The 15,580-nt window shown below is 42.8% G+C and overlaps 1 protein-coding gene across 3 annotated transcripts in view; it reads left to right on the top strand.

The window, feature by feature from the left end:
* The first annotated feature begins 533 nt into the window (after window positions 1–533).
* ELOVL7 (ELOVL fatty acid elongase 7) overlaps window positions 534–15,580 on the top strand; it is a 70,804-nt gene continuing 55,757 nt past the window's right edge. For all 3 annotated transcript variants that reach the window (XM_007176067.2, XM_007176070.2, XM_007176069.2), the window contains exon 1: window positions 534–692. The gene's annotated coding sequence lies outside the window, so the exon portion shown is untranslated. The remainder of the gene's footprint in view (window positions 693–15,580) is intronic.

The following is a 15,580-nucleotide window of genomic DNA, read 5'->3' as shown; positions in this document are numbered from 1 at the left end:
TCTCCAGTTTTTAATAAGCAGGGGATGGAGCTGACCCAAATTGGGCCTCTCGCCGCCGTTGGGTCTGGCCTCCATTTCAGATAATGAATTAACCCTCCGGAATAGCCTTTTCAGGAGCAAGAACTCCCCTTTTTTCTCCCTCTCCGCCGCCAGCCTCACCCTGGGCCAGGTTTTCCTCATTTCAGATTTTTCTGCAACTCAATCCTGAGTCATGCATGACGACAGTTTTCACACTATTTATGTTAAGCCTCGAGATGACCTCAGGTGATGACATTTGTGCTCAGAGAGAAATGTAATTAGTCCGGATCTCCCCGAGCAGTCCTCGGTCCCCCGTCCCGGCCGCGCTCCGAGCTGCGGGGCGCCGAGCCAGGCGGAGGTGGGGCGACCGAGGCCGCGCGCCCTTCCTGGTCGATCCCTCCCGGGAGGGAGGCTCCTCCCCGCGGTCCCCCGCGAGTACCTGGCGGCGGCGGCGGCGGGCGGTCAGGGGGCGGCGCTCTGCGGCGTCACGCGGCGGGGTGGGAGAGCGGGCGGGTGGGAGAGCGGGCAGGTGACACCCGGCGGCCTCCGCCCCTTTTCCAGCTCGGTCGGCGGCCGGGGCAGCAGGGCCCGCTGTGAGGAGCTCCGCGCTCGCGCCGCCGCCCGCCGCCGCCCTCTGCTCCCGCGCCCGGGTACTTGGGCTCCGCTCGTCGCGGGTGAGTGCGGGGCTCCCAGCCGGTGGGCCGGGGCCAAACTTTTCCGAGGCGCGGAGGAGAAGAGATGGGGGGAGGGAGAGAGACGCCGGGGGGCAGGGGTCGGGAGCAGCCCGGTGCAAAGAACTTGGGCGAGGCGCGCGGGGAGTGGGATACGGGTCCCGGAGACTCGGGAGCCCGGCCAGGCCCTGCCTGGACTCTGGCGGGCGCTTCGGAAGTTGTCGCCGCGCCGTCTGCGGGTGCCCAGGGTCGAAGCCCTTCCCGCCGGAGGGAGGGGCCGCCGCGCTCACCTGCGCCCTCCCTGGGAGTCCACCGCCGCCCCCAGCATCCCAAAGGGACGGTGGTCCCCGCCGCCCCTGGGCTTTGAGCCTCTCCCGAGCGCTCCCGCGGGACAGGGCCCAGCTGTTCCGGGCGGGAGGACAAAGGTGCTTGCGGGTGGGACTGGGAGGGAGAGGGACCTGCTCGACCTTGACCTCCGAGGTCACTTTCCCAGCTCCTGGATTTGGGCTCGCTCGCCCACCCCCCCGACCCCCCCCCCAGAATCCCCGAGCCCCTTTCTTTCTGCTTTTTCCCCTCTGGGGCGCTTTTGTGTCCTCGAGGCCGGAATGAACTTGGGGCGCTGCTCTTGCAGCGGGCGCTGCCTCTTTGGCTCCCCGAGCTGCATCCTGTCCCGGCGGCAGCTGCTGGCTGAGGAGAGTGATGAGTACACAGCGGAGGAACAGGTCGTGCCGGAGATGGAAATCGGAAAGCCTGTTGTTTCATCTCACAGGGTATCGTTGGTTAGGAAATGGGCCTTCTCCCCTAATCAGCCAGCGCTGATTCAAACTTACCGGATGCCGAGAGAACGCTCTTTCCAGCTCCCTTGGGAAAGCTGCGTCAGGAAGGATATGGTCTCTACCCCTGTCCTCTCGTTGTGTGGTTGGGAAAACAAGTCTCACAAAGACTGAAGAATAGTTTTGGCGAGCCAAGCCTTTTTCCTCTTGCTCATCTGTTCCCTCGACAAGTATTTTCATTTAACCCTGTACTCGCAGGTTACTCTTTATTTCACTTCTCGCTTGTATTGCTTAACTGCTGTGAAAGAGTCTTCGATACTTTGGGGTTGCCTCCGCCTTCTTAGCCATCACTTGTTTGTTAATTCCCTTATTTTGTAGTTTCTGCTTCTACTACTGGCCAGGAATTGTTCTCCTCAAGGTCACCGAGGATTAAAAAAAATATTTTTCCCCCAATGGCAGACATTTATCGAATGCTTCTGTGCCCGGCACTGTTCTAAGAACTTGTATCAACTCTTTTACTCCTGGCAACAATCCTATGGGGGTAAATAAATGATAACATTATCCTTTTACGGATAAGGAAACTGAGACAGGGGAACTTGCCCAGGACGCACAAGTAGCAGGAGGAGATTCCAACTCAGGGGCCCTGGTCCAGTGTTGAGGCTATTTACCACTGTGCATACTGCCTCACCTAGAGTTCCTTTCTTCATCCTTACTTTCTTGAAGTCCTGTGCTTTTTCATGTTCACTGACTAGGCTCTCTGTCTCAGGTCCCTCTTTTCCTTCTTGTGTGACTTTGTACTCATTTAGGTTTTCTTTTCATAGAATTTTGTTACTTAGGTTATCACTGCTACTTACCCACTTAAAGATTCTGTGCTTTCCATGTATCTTATTCAGTTTTAGTGTAGCATATGTCAGTGCATACTGTAATATTCCATTTGGACTTGCCCTGCTTTGCCCCAAAGCATTTCTAGTTAGCGTCATTTATGTCAGCCTCCCTCCCCCGTATTGTAGTCACCCAGGTGCAAAACAGCAGTCATGTCTCACATCACGCTTCTCCCAATCATGAAACCTCTTCTGTTGGCTTTTACCTTGTCTCTTCCTTCTAGCCTTCCTCATTCTCACCCCCGTTCCCTTCTCCTCTTCACCAGTCTCCCTCTTCCCCACTCCTGAACATTCATTTATCACTTATGTCATTTTTCTTTTTACTGTTGGTTAGCATCTTTCATAAATGTTCACGGTCCACGGAAAGATTGTTAACAACTTAAGACTCTAACTCTTCAAGCCTTACAACTAGTAGTTGCTTGATAAATGTTTGCGGAATATGATGCAAGATGAATTAATGTAGCATATATTGGGTGGGTTGAATAATGGTGGAAAACTTTTTGAAATTTTTAAGCCGGGTTTTACAGGGTGTTAAGGATGCGTTGGTAGATGTGGGGGACCTGGCAGGCTTTGTAGAGGACGGGCAGGGAAGCCTCTGCCAACTCCATTGCTGCAGATAGGAACCCAGCTACCCTGGCTACACATTCCATTTAGAAGGGTAAGGAAGTAGAGCCATATCAGCAGAGAGCCATGAATCCTAACCTCATCCTAGCAAAACAAAATATGAAGCCACACAGAGTTACAAGAAAAACCCAGTTTCATTGAAAAATATAACACATACACAAAAATGCATAAAACATAAATGAAGAGATTACCACAGTAGATATATTTAGCAGTAGAATGACTGTCTTATTCTGGCAGTAGATATGATAGTTGAATGAGACTGCAGAAAAGGCAAATGGGAATCTTTTCTCAAAACCTCTGTATAAGGAAATGTGGGCCTGGACTAATCCTGAGAGACATTGTCAAGGAAGAATTGGCTGTGTTTGGGGAGGTTTGAGGCGAGGAGAAAAGAAAACTGGAAGGAGGTACCAAAACGGTGAGACTGGGGAGCCAAGAAGACAGTTTTGGCCCCCTGTGCGTGAGTCGACCACAATAAATATTTTGCCATTTTACCTTTGTCTCTATTTATTTATTTATTGGCTGCGTTGGGTCTTCATTGCTGTGCGCGGGCTTTCTCTAGTTGCGGCGAGTGGGGGCTACTCTTTGTGGTGGAACGTGGGCTTCTTACCGTGGTGGCTTCCTTGTTGTGGAGCATGGGCTCTAGGCGCGCAGCTTCAGTAGTTGTAGCACGCGGGCTCAGCAGTTGTGGCGCATGGGCCCTAGAGCGTGAGGGTTTCAGTAGTTGTGGCTCACGGGCTTCAGTAGCTGTGGCATGCAAGCTCAGTAGTTGTGGCACACAGGCTTAGTTGCTCCGTGGCATGTGGAATCTTCCCAGACCAGGGATCGAACCCATGTCCCCTGCATTGGCAGGCAGATTCTTAACCACTGTGCCACCAGGAAAGTCCCCTCTCTCATTTTTTAAATGCATGTTTTTCTACATCCTACTACATATAGAATTTTAGGATATTGTGTTTTCCTTATAATACATAGTAAGCATTTTTCACCTTGTATATTTTCCAAAACTCCTATTGTCTGCCTTATATTCTAAAAATTATAATGTAATTTCCTTAACTAATCCTCTGTTGTTAGATAGGTATATTAGTAACAGTTATAAACAACTTAAGTTACAGTAATGCTTACCTTTGCAGTTATGTCATTTTACAAATTGGGATTTGTTTCTCTATGCTAGACAGTGGAATATACTGAAAGCCTCTGACCTCAGGTACTTACTGGTCAAGTTGAAGAAATAAGACTTTTTCTAATTTGTTTAATTGCTTATTCTCCTTGGTGTGCTACATGTGCAAACATCAGCTTTAGAATATTTAGAATATTTAGAATATAGAAGAATGCTATTTACCAAACAAATAATTTTGGAGCCTTTGTGTATACAGTAGCGTGTTAAATTGAGAACTAATCTTGGGTTTCAATAAAACACACCATATAGCTTGGAAAGAAGCATGCCATAAACACACTTTTAGAGAGGAATATATCTTAGATGTATTTCTGTGACTCATCCAATTTGGACCATTCACATGTTATGAAATAGCTGAACACTAATGCAAATTTAGCACTTTATAAGGTTGGTCTTTTTTTAAAAAATTGAGATTTTTAATTATTCCTAATTGATTTAGATATATTAAAAGCACATGTTATTGCCTTGACAAGTAAAATTATCCTTTTTGTTAGTGATAAATATTTCTAAACAGACCATGATTCAGAGGAACTAAGTTACCATATAACATATAACTCATAAATGTGCCGTGTTAAAGACAAATCTTCATCCACTTGGAGAAGCAGCATAGGCCTTGAACACCAGCAGCCCAGCTCCTTTGTCCCCTCTAATATAAGGTATAGAGCAAAACCTAGCCAAAATTAGGGAGTTTCAGAAGTTGCATACTCAACAAACATTTGAGTGTCAGCTTTGCGGCAGGCAAAGTAGTCGGCAGGGTGCTGAAGCCCGTCCAGATCTATGTGGGTTCAAGGGAGGTAAACACTTAGAGTACAGTGTGCAAAACTGTGATTAACACAGAGTGTTGAGGAAGCCGAGCAGAGAAAGGCAGACAAAGTTGTCCTCCTGAGCCGAAAGAAGGAAGACTGGGAGTTGGGGCAGCAGAGAAATGGGATGAGGATGGGAAATCAAATTCAGGCTGAGAGAATGCAGGTGCATTCAGAGAATTGGAAACACTGTAAAATCACTGCAGAGGAGGGTGTGAGAAGAGGTCGCCTAGGTATGCACAGCTGGCTTACTGAGAGCCTTGATTCACCTAGTAAAGATTTTGGATTTTATCCTACAGACAATGGGGAGCCAGTGGAACCCTTTAAGAAGGGAAGGGACCTGTTAAGATTTGTATTTTTTGTTGTTGTTTTTTTGGCTTCATTGGATCTTTGTTGCTGCGTTGGGTCTTCGTTGCAGCGTGTGGGCTTTCTCTAGTTGTGGCGAGCAGGGGCTACTCTTCATTGCGGTGCACGGGCTTCTCATTGCGGTGGCTTCTCTCGTTGCGGAGCTCGGGCTCTAGGCGCATGGGCTTCAGTAGTTGTGGCACATGGGCTCAGTAGTTGTGGCTCGCGGGCTCTAGAGCTCAGGTTCAGTAGTTGTGGTGCACGGACTTAGTTGCTCTGCGGCATGTGGGATCTTCCCGGATCAGGACCCAAACCCGTGTCCCCTGCACTGGCAGGCGATTTCTTAACCACTGCGCCACCAGGGAAGCCCAAGATTTGTATTTTGAAAGCACCTGTCTGCATGTGCAACTTAACCTTTCTGGAACCTCCCCTTCTCCCTTGGAGGCTTTATCTCCTTTCTCTATCTGACCTGGAAAGGACAGCTACCTTCACTATTTACATGAGATACCTTGATTATGCTCAGTGTACATAACAATTTGGGAATAGAAAACGAGCTTGTGCCACATGTTTATAGAAAGCTCAAGCCTGCATTTAAGTTTTTACCTGCTTGCTGAAAATCATGAGGTGAAACGTTTGGGCATCTTTTAGACATCAGTCATAGTTGCAATCAGGCACTTTCTGTGCATTTTCTCAGGAATTGTCTAAAGCCAGCAAGGTCTGCACCAGAATCCTCACAGCACACATGGGTGCAGAAAAGTGAAGAAAGGTGCTCAGGTGAAGAAGCAGAAAGGGTGCTCAGCTAGGGTACACGGTTACAAGTGCGAAGCCAGGATTTAAACGCAGGTATGGTTAACAACGTTCAGGCTCTTCCCCCTCTGCATACTAACTCTGTGGGTTGATGATTTAGAGGGTATGAGAGACACTAGGGCTCTGATATCCAACGATAGTTTTGTGAGGGCATAAGGACAACCATAAACGTAAACCTGATTTAGACTTTTTAGGGTCAGTGGTAGAAATGTGAGAACTAGAAAAAGAGGGTTTGGCTATTGTCCCTCAACTAAATACAGCCCCTCTGTTCTTCTGCTCCTTCCTTTCCATCCCCAGTTGTGGGATTTTGTCTTAATAGCACATTTATGATGTATTTGTTTGCTTATTATAATTCAGTGGCATAACACGGACAGAACAAAAGGAAAGGCTGCTTGTATTTAAGGGGGACTTATCCTAAGTCTGTCTGGGGCTTCTCTGCCCTCTCCTCTTCTTTCCTTTTTCCTGCCTTCTCTAGGCAGAGAGTGCTGTGTTGGATCCCGTGAGCCAAAAAGTTTTATGTCTGAGAAGCAAACAAACAAACTAATGAATGCTGACCTCACATTTTAATCCCTCTGCTCTTCATCCTTCAGTTCACTAGAAGGCACACGCTTATACCTTCAGTCTTTGAAGAATTTCTTTGAGATTCTAACAGGTGTGACTTTAACCTGAAGAAAGAAAGAAGGTAGAAATCACATTCTTAGGAAACCAGAGTTTAATTACTGATTATTTAATAGCTTATTCCTGAGCAAACATGGAATTTAAAAAATGAAGTTGTGAGAACCACTCTTCATTGTTTAAAGGGAGGGGAAAAAAAGGATAATAGATATGATATTAAACATTAAATATAGTTAATATTTTTAAAATTAAAAAATAGAAATATTAGGTTGAACACATGCAATTGCCGTTTCTCTAGGAGAAATATTTGTATATTGGCAATTACATATGGTTCATCCTAATATAAAGACAATCCTCTTGACATCTAACCAGTCGACCCTACGAGCCCATGCTTCTCATTTCCCCAAAAAGCAGACCAAATGCTGCCCAGGCGTGACGAACACCAGTTCCTAGCAGCCTGTTCCCTGCTCTGATGGCTGGCTCAGTGGCTGTATTTATTGCAAACTTGTTGGCGCCAGTTATGCTTGTTATTGTGATTAGATAATTTAAATGTGTGTAAATCTATAAAGTGCAAAAGGGAAAGAGTATTATTGCTTCTGTGAAAGGAATGTTGAATTCTTTGAAAAGATTCCATAAACGTGAGTGACTTAAAAAGTGGGCAGGAGAACTAACTGTAAAGAATTGGGGAGAGGGGCTTCCCTGCTGGCGCAGTGGTTGAGAATCTGCCTGCCAATGCAGGGGACACGGGTTCGAGCCCTGGTCTGGGAAGATCCCACATGCCGCGGAGCCACTAGGCCCTTGAGCCACAACTACTGAGCCTGCGCGGCTGGAGCCTGTGCTCCGCAACAAGAGAGGCCGCGATAGTGAGAGGCCCGCGCACCGCGATGAAGAGTGGCCCCCGCTTGCCACAACTAGAGAAAGCCCTCGCACAGAAATGAAGACCCAACGCAACCAAAAATAAATAATAAATAAATAAATATAAAAAAAAAAAGAATTGGGGAGAAAATTGTGAAAACTTGAAAGATAATATCCTGAGCTTGCTTTACAAGTTTTGTTTTTGTTTTCTAGTTTTCAATCCACTTAGAACATTAAAAGTGGAAATTGTAGAAAATAAATTCTGAGTATGGTTTACATGAGAAAAATATTGGGGAGGAATTCTTCCTCAAAGAAAATCTTGGAACTACTTTGGAACGTTGGCAGTTAATGCATACTTATATGTCTCAAGGTAAAGTACGTGTTTATGGGGTGTGCATAATTTTTTAAAAAATATTTATTTTATTTATTTTTTTGGCTGCATCGGGTCTTCGTTGCTGTGCGTGGGCTTTCTCTAGTTGCGGCGAGCGGGGGCCACTCTGTTGCGGTGCACAGGCTTCTCATTGAAGTGGCTTCTCTTGTTGCAGAGCACAGGCTCTAGGCACACAGGCTCAGCAGTTGTGGCTCGTGGGCTTAGTTGCTCCGTGGCATGTGGGATCTTCCTGGACCAGGGCTCGAACCTGTGTCCCCTGCATTGTCAGGCGGATTCTTAACCACTGTGCCACCAGGGAAGCCCAAAACATCAATTTTTAAGGTAGTATTTTTTCCCCTAGAAATGAATTGTAAAAGGGATTTATTTATGAGGTAGGTTCTTATAAAGAGGATCTTGAATCACTTCATGTATAATACTTTCAGTAACAGTTTTGGTAAAGATGGAAAGATATTCTTTAAATTAACATTGGTTCTTTTAAAAAAATTTTTTTTAAATTAAATTAAATTTTTATTTGGCTGCACCACACAGCATGTGGGATCTTAGTTCCCTGACCAGGGATCAAACCCGTGCCCCATCCAGGGGAAGCATGGAATCTTAACCACTGGACTGCCAGGGAAGTCCCGTAAATTAATGTTGGTTCTTAGTAACTCATTTATTATGGACATGAATGAAGGTACACCCTTTGAAAGCATTTCTCCAAAGGTGCCAGGGCTAGGCTAATAAAGTTTAGGTTCTTATAACGATATACAATAACAACTCACATTAGGTAGATCAGGGTATTTTTAGACCTGAGATTGGTCTCTGAATGGGCATTAGAGGGTCCATAAACTCTCCAAAACATCAGATTTATGTATACACATCATCTCTAGGGAGGTAGCACATAGCACCATAGTCTCAGAGGTTAAATCTATTGATTTAGGAAAGACATGAAATAAAATATATAAAATGCTTAATAAAGTTTAACTTATTGTATATATGTACAAGGATTAGCTTTTAATGTTAATGTTGGAATTAGACATATAATGTTGATATGAACCAACTGTGTAGACTTTATCCATGTTACAAAGACACAGTACCGATAGTGAGGCCCTAGAAAAGAGCTATCTCCTTCATCCATGGTAGTTTTCATTTCTGTTTTCCTGGTTCTCTGGGAAGAAAGGTTTCTACTTATTAAGTGTTAAATCAATATTCACTCATTTATGAAATAAACATTGGCTATTTTCTGTGTGCTAGACCCTGGAGATATAGAAATCTAGAAGTCAACTCCTCTTCTCATTTCTTTCTTTATCTCATGCCCACATCCAAATTAGCAGCGGTCATGTCAGCTCCATCCCCAAAGTGTATCCTGAATCCATTATTCAGTAAACTCCTAATCCTGCTGCCTCCCTACCATCAATTCTCTACCAAGCAAGCAACTTAATTTTTAAATCATAAGTCAGATCATGTCACTGCTTTGCTTAAAAGCCTCTGATGAGAGTTTCAGTTTTATAAGATGTAAAGAGTTTTAGAGATGGATGGAGGTGATGGTTGCACAACAATATGAATGTACTTAATACCACTGAACAGGGCACTTGAAAATGGTTAAGTTGGTAAATTTTATGTGTATTTTACCATAATTAAAAAAATAGTCATACACACGAGTTAGACGAGGTTCTCAGAAGAAACACATTTCGTGTGTATAGGCTTTAAGTGAATTCAAAGCAATGGATTCCTTCTAGGACAATAGGCTTTAACAAGAAAGCTTTTTCTTTCTTTTTTTCCTTTTAATTCCATTTTTGTATGCATACCTGCTGACTCGTATGCCTTTGGCATGGGGAAATTAAGGGAGCAGTGTCTGCATGTAAGATGAGATGTGATCAATATTACTGATTCATGTGTAGCCTGGGGAGGGGACGGGGAATTCCTGTCCCGAGGTGGCACAGAGCTGTCCTTTGCAACATTCTCATAAAATTGGGCAAAGAGTTTGCACCGCAATGTTTACGGGAGCAGGAGGGATGGGGAGAATAAACTTAACTCTACAAAAGCAAACTCTAATGCATGCAAGGATCATTAGGTTGGCAGGTATATTAATAAGTGAAAAATCTGGAAGTGTAATGGTAGAACATAAAGCTTGTACTGCTTCTGTTTTAGTGCAAAAATGTACGAGCCCATACGCTTAAGTGTATGGCCCACAAATTGAACAATTTAATGTTGACATCATATCCATGATATTATGTGGAGTTTTTGCTAAGGGGAAACTAACTCGTCCAGCCTAAAATGTTTCTTTGAATCTGTATTCTGTTCTTTGTCTTCTAGTCGTGCCATTAATAGTGCTCATGTTATCAATTTCCCCCTTTACTGAAAACAATAAACATTTATTTAAAACAATTATAATCCTTCTGGGGGCACTGGAAGCACAATGTGGTGATCATCTTGCTTTTACTTTTTTAAAACATTTGAACTATGATTTTGCTAGAAATAGGAGGCCCAGTGATGGAATGTTAGAGGAATGGAAACTGACAATGTGTGAAGGTTTAGAGGCAAATACATACGTGTAGCTTGGAGTGCTGATATCTAATATACCATTGTATCCACTAACTCGAAATAAACACATTTAATCTTGAAAAAAAATAGTTATACAACAACAACAACAAAAAGTCTTTGATGGTTTCCCCTTGTACGTAGAGTAAAACCCTGGCTCTTTCACTGAGGCCTCAAGACCCTGCATGCCCACTTCTCCGAGTCAGCCAGCGTCCACCTCCTCCTTGTGCTCTGCTTGCCGTTCCTCTGACATACTGTTTGTCCCTGCCTCTGGGCCTTTGCCCTTGCTGTTGTCTCCTGCAGGACTATTCGCCCTTAGATCTTCTCAAATGTTCTAGAACTTTCTGGCTACCCTTCTAGTGTTGCTGCCCTCTGCCCCTAGTGACCCTATCACATCAGTCTGTCATGTTTCCTTTCTTCATAACTTTTGCCACATTTGTCTGATGTTTGTGTTTATCTTTGTTTACTTATGTGTCTTCCCACAAGAAAGTAAACTGTATGAGAATAGGGATCTTGCTGTATCCCTCGTGTCAGGAAGGGTGCTTGGCGCATAGTGGGTACCCAGATATTTATTGAATAAGTGAATGGAGATGTGGTCCCTTCCCCCAAGGACCTTGCAGTTTCTGATACTGAGTCTCAGGAGCCCTGAATTGTGCTTGTGAGTGAGGTCTCACATGGCGAATAGGCAACTTGTTCTGCCCCAAATAAAGTGATGTGGGGAAGGAGGAGAGAATGATGTTGGGGGCCAAAAGGGTCAAAAACACATCAACTGTTTCCTGTCATTCAAAGATGGAGAGAAACTTTTCCTCTCTTCTATCTCCCTCCCCATCTAAAAGAAAAATATGAGAAAACAACACTATAGCTACGTATCAATATTCAGGCATGAACCCTGCCCAAGCCAAGCTTAAAATGAAAATCATGTAAGATATCTTTTATCACATTCCCAGAAACAACTGACTCCCCTGGACCATTTGCTCTTAGAGGATCCATTATGAGCACTCAGTTGTATTAGTCAATCAGATTGTCTTGCGAAAATGAGACAAAAATCTTCCCAATCTTTCTGTCACTCCAATATTACCTTCTTTAGCACGCGTTTCCCCGGTGACAGTCAAAACTCACCCTTTCCATCCTGCTGTCATACCAAGGTAGTTTTGTGCATGGATAACTGGACTTTTGTGTTCATGTTTTTCAGTAATATTTTTCATGGTAAATATAGGAAAAAGTTTATGATATAGATAGATTCTCTATGCTTGACATGGAAAATCATACTTTCACATAATCAGAAAAATTAGACTACTTTCTGACTACGATAATAGATTGTAGGCTGATTTTAGAAATATAGAAGACTTGTAACAAAAAATAACAAAACAAAACAAACTTGTAACAAAAAGAAAACAGACATCACCCATAATCCCAACAACCAGAAATTACCATTGCTAACATTTTGGTAAATTACTTTGCAGCCTCTTGTAGGCATTTTTTCAAAGGTTGTCAAAGTTTTTCTTGGGGAAAAAAATTGGGAACTATTTAGTTGAAGAACAAACCATTTCCTAGTATACTTAAAAAACAACCACCACCACCACCTTATAAGCATTTTTAACATGGAAATTTTCTTTCTTTCTTGTTTTAAAAACTCATATTATGGAAATTTCCAAACATTTATAAAAGCAGAGAGAATACTATAATGAACTAGATGTACACATCACCCAGGATCATGGCTACTCTTATTTCATTTGTAAATATTTCGGTGTATCTCCAAAGGATAAGGAGTTTAAAAAAATTACCACAGTACCATTATCACACCTAAAAAGTTAAAAATAATCCATTAATGCCATCGAATATCCAATCAGCAGGAAGTTTAAAAAATACGTATAAATCAGGTTATGACTAAAAGGGCAATAGTGTAGAAATTCTTGGCTAATAGGATGATATACAGTCCACTTAACAAACTATACAAACAGTTATAAGAAAAGATTAAAAACAACAGAAACTTACTTAGCAGTGCTTATTTCATGTAGGTAAGTATTAATATGTTATTAAATAATCTGACAATATATTTCCATAACTTTGCTATTTCTGCGTTCTCAGTGTTCAATTTAAAATGCATTGTCCACCTATACCAAATGAATTTTTTAAACTCATCTATTTTTGGGGCTAGTACAAGGCAAAAGTGTGAACTGGGTACATAAAAGTCAGCAGTTTATTTCATTTATTTATTTTTTAAAATTTTTTGCTGCGTTGGGTCTTCATTGCTGCGTGCGGGCTTTCTCTAGTTGCGGCGAGCAGGGGCTACTCTTAGTTGTGGCGCACTGGCTTCTCATTGCGGTGGCTTCTCTTGTTGTGGAGCACGGCCCTAGAGTGCATGGGCTTCAGTAGTTGTGGCACGAGGGCTCAGTAGTCGTGGCTCACAGGCTCTAGAGCGCAGGCTCAGTAGTTGTGCGCATGGGTTCAGTTGCTCCACAGCATGTGGGATCTTCCCAGACCAGGGATCGAACCCGTGTCCCCTGGCATTGGCAGGTGGAGTCTTAACCACTGCACCACCAGGGAAGTTCCAAGTCAGCAGTTTAAAATGTTCTCATAAGGTACCATACTATGTACATTTAATATATCTTCCTAAAACTATAAATACTTCATCCGAAGTGGAATAAAAACAAGACAATTTTAGGCATAAACTCTGTTACATTAATAAAGCAGAGTAAAACCATTTATTTATCTGGGTTTTTATGAGTAGTAGAAATAATTTTTATGCTCTTAAGAGTACATGATAACTTTTAAAGAAAAAAAAGCAAAATCCTAAAAGTCTCTGATGAATGTATTCCTATTTCAGTTATTGTGAGGGTGTAATAGAGAGAATTTAGAGAATAGCAAGAAAATTTACTTGGCCAAGAGAATTGCTGGACGATTCAGGTTGCTGGCTTGTCACTGTCAGTGGAGAGGAAACTAGGGTGTGAATCAGGGAAGGTTGATCCCTTGGTCCAGCACAGAGCCTGGACAGGTGTCTGCTGTATGGATGGAAAGGAATGAGAAAGGCAGAGAAAGTGAAGGAAAAGTGAAGAAAAGGAAGATCTAGAAGAAGGAAGGGTAGGAGGCCAAGGTTTGGAGCCTGGAAACATGGGTAGATTGTGGTGTCAAATCCAGAGAAACTGGATCGGGGAAGGTTTTGGTTGAGATTCTGGTAATTCCTTTGTTTTTATTCCTTGGTAATCATTGCAGGTTAAGTGAACAAATTACACGCTCATTTGTAGAATTTGAGACTTTTAATCAGTGGCTTTTTCTGGGCAATTCCTTCATGATGGGGCATTTAGAGATTTAGCAACTGTTGATATATTTCAAAGATCAGATGTTTGAAACGCATAATGGTAGATAAAGCCAGAATCATTAGAATTTCTCCCTTGCCTCTCCTCCCCCACCAAGGGAAAAATCCTTGGAAATCATTTAAGTATTTCGGTAAAACTAACTGGAAAGGAAAAGCCTTTCTTCGTTTATTTAGAAAGACATTTGTAAATATTTGCTGTGACCACTTTTATAGGGCAATCATTGTTTTAATCTTGCATTGGTCTGCAATTTCTCTTTGATGTTGAGCTATTGTTTGAAAGGGCCATAGCTGGAGGCGCCCACACTGAGATAATATTGAACTAAACTCTATTTTTCTATCCAGATAAATAGTGGGGGGATATGTTTGTCTTTCTAAGTTGTTAATTCTAGAATCATTAATATCAAAATTATTTAACTTAAAAATTAAGTAATGCTATTTAGCGATACTATACTTTATTATAAATGTATTGTATTTTACATACATTATGCATTAAATCTATTTGTCTCCTAGCTTAGGAATGTAACTGTATTTTTCCCTGGGAAAACCTTTTCTTCAGCTAAAATAATCAAATTATAAATTTTGCTCTCAATTGGAGATGTCTTTTGCAGACATGGAATAAATGCAGATCCTCTGTTGTCCTAAATCTGTGTTACTTTTTTTTTTTTTTTTTTTAAAGTTTTATTTTTATTTTTATTTTTTTATTTATTTATTTTTGGCTGTGTTGGGTCTTTGGTTCGTGCGAGGGCTTTCTCTAGTTGCGGCAAGCGGGGGCCACTCTGCATCGCGGTGCGGAGACCGCTCTTCATCGCGGTGCGCGGGCCTTTCACTATCACGGCCCCTCCCGTTGCGGGGCACAGGCTCCAGACGCGCAGGCTCAGTAGTTGTGGCTCACGGGCCTAGCTGCTCCGCGGCATGTGGGATCTTCCCAGACCAGGGCTCGAACCCGTGTCCCCCGCACTAGCAGGCAGACTCTCAACCACTGCGCCACCAGGGAAGCCCTGTGTTACTTTTTAATTTGTGAAACAGCACTGACACACCTTAATAACATTTTATTAGAACTGAATAAAGAATATGGTGTAGATACAGGAACAAGTCTGCTAACCCAGGGGCCATTTATTATGAAGTTTCATTTGCAAAATGCTATTGAAAATCAGTAAGAAAGCAGGGAGCTCATCCCTGAGCAGAGAAGACAGTGTCCTGAAGTCCATTGAGTAAATGTGTACTTGACCCATAGAGAGATCCTCTGGTTTTTAATCACAGCCCATATAGCCTTATTTTAAACATTCCAACATCATTGGTTATCTAGTTTTTCATCCCATAGCAGATTAAGGGCAGTGAGTTAGAATGAATGGGGTCTTATAGAACCAGGAATGCTGTTAACAGACAATGTAGTGGCTAACAAGCTGATAGGGAGGAGACAGGAAATACATCAGAAGCAGACACGAGTTTTGGAACTTTTTAGTGTAGGGCAAAGGTCCATAGCTGTAGACATGGATAGGCCCAGAGAGCAGTGCTGTGATACTGCTGCTTTTACTAATATCCCTGAATCATCCAGAAAGTTTCAGTGTATAAGATGGTTGAAATCTTTTAAAAAATGTTTTACATTTTTCTATCAGAGCACTTTTTGAAGTGATTACACCTACAGATAAGCATATCAGTATCTAAAACATTCACTTCTATGGAACGCTGCAATCCTGGATGAGGCTGGATAAATGAATTGTATCCAGAAATAGAAAGCAGGATGAATTAATTTAGTCTTTACTGTTGGTTACTTTTCTTATCCACACTTC

Source organism: Balaenoptera acutorostrata, chromosome 2 (genome assembly GCF_949987535.1).
Source record: "Balaenoptera acutorostrata chromosome 2, mBalAcu1.1, whole genome shotgun sequence".
Taxonomy (NCBI): domain Eukaryota; kingdom Metazoa; phylum Chordata; class Mammalia; order Artiodactyla; family Balaenopteridae; genus Balaenoptera; species Balaenoptera acutorostrata.
This window is presented reverse-complemented; position numbering and strand designations above follow the sequence as displayed.